A 1,610-nucleotide genomic window follows, 5' to 3' on the forward strand; every position below is an offset into this window, starting at 1 on the left:
AAAGTCTGCTTCGCTGACAGGTGGAAGGTTCTCTTCACAGGTATATAAGGCCTTTCACAGGTATGAAGAAGGCATCGCATCTTTTGCATACTCACGACTATCTTCTTCATTCTCACTACTTTTTCCACCTGAAACCTAACTTGAGCGTCGGAGTGGCCTGCCGGGACTTCCCGGCGCCAGCTAATCCGTTCGTTCTTCGGTGATCTTGCAGGTCTTCTTCCTCGCTGAGCCCCTGACGGTTGAGGTGGCATATTGTTGATCAGTGGGCTGACTGTCGTCGATTTTTAGCCGGAACAATAAAGTATCGTAGATTATAAATTTGAACGCTTTTTAATTATTGAATATTGGAGATATACATGGGAGCAACACCATGCTCAATTTGTTCATCATGCAAGAATTAGGGCAGCAAATGACTTATACCTGCGTATATATTAACTAAATAAATAAATTTAAATAACTTATCATTTAATCTAACAATAAATTTAAACACTTACGTGTTCATGAACTAAATTATTCATGAATAATATTTATAAATAAATTAAAGTTTATAAATTATATTCATCAAATAAAACTTTATCAAATTTATAAATAAAAAATTAACAAAATAAATAAATAAATTTAGAATATTAAATTTATTGGCGAAATAAACAAGTCTAAAAAAAAATAAAAACTTAAACAAAATTAATTAAAACTTTAATAACATTTAACTAAAACAAGTTCAAGATAAACGATCATGATAAATTCGACTCGAGCTTAAATTTAATAAAAAAAATATGCAATGCAAGTTTTAATAAATTTCAATAATGATGATTTATTTTTGGTTCGATTTAATTTGATGCGAATATTTTCTCAAATAAGTTTAAACAACGTAACACGAACGTTGACTTGACTTTGTCAGTGCAAGAATAATGATGACTGTTCTGGCCAAATACCGTAGAGGGCCAAGCCACCAGTCAACGAACCATCTGACGCAAGCGATTCCACAATCAAGTTGGACTAAGGGCGCCTTGGATGCCTTCGATCAAGAGAGTCCTGAAACACACTTCATAGGGGAGGTTAGAATGGTGCCCCGGGGGATCCCGGTAAGCCACTCCGACGCTCAAGTTAGGGTTCCGGCCGGAAAAAGTAAAAAGCAGTAAGAGTAGAAGTAAGAGAGTTCTTCCGACACTGACCTCTTGCATGGCGATGAGTTACTTCTTTTATAATCAACCTTTGGGTTCCGTACAGGAAGACGGCTGCTATGCGCCTCGGGCCCACACACGATCATCAGAAGAACTTTCCTTTTGTCCTCTCTATTCTGAGCTATATGCCTAGAGGAAGCTCATAGGGGAAACCCAGGTCTGATTTCCCATATCTTCTTTATGGTAATGCATGCAAACCATGAGGTTAGAGGAGGAAGCCACGTATAAGGACGGAGAGCGCCATTAATGTGGCAGGGTAACAAGGACTGGCGCTAGAAGCAGTTGTGTCTGAACAGCAGACTGGCCCCTTCCTCTTTCAGCGGTGGCGACGGTGGTCGGTGTCAGAAGATCAGGGTTAGAGTTAAGGTCTATCCTGATAGAGGCGGAGTGGCCGGATTTATAGGCGGAGGTGACAGAGACAGGACTAAA

The sequence above is a fragment of the Curcuma longa genome, chromosome 9, assembly GCF_044706935.1.
Source record: "Curcuma longa cultivar G26 ecotype Majalengka, Jawa Barat chromosome 9, ITB_CL_G26_1.1, whole genome shotgun sequence".
Lineage (NCBI taxonomy): Eukaryota > Viridiplantae > Streptophyta > Magnoliopsida > Zingiberales > Zingiberaceae > Curcuma > Curcuma longa.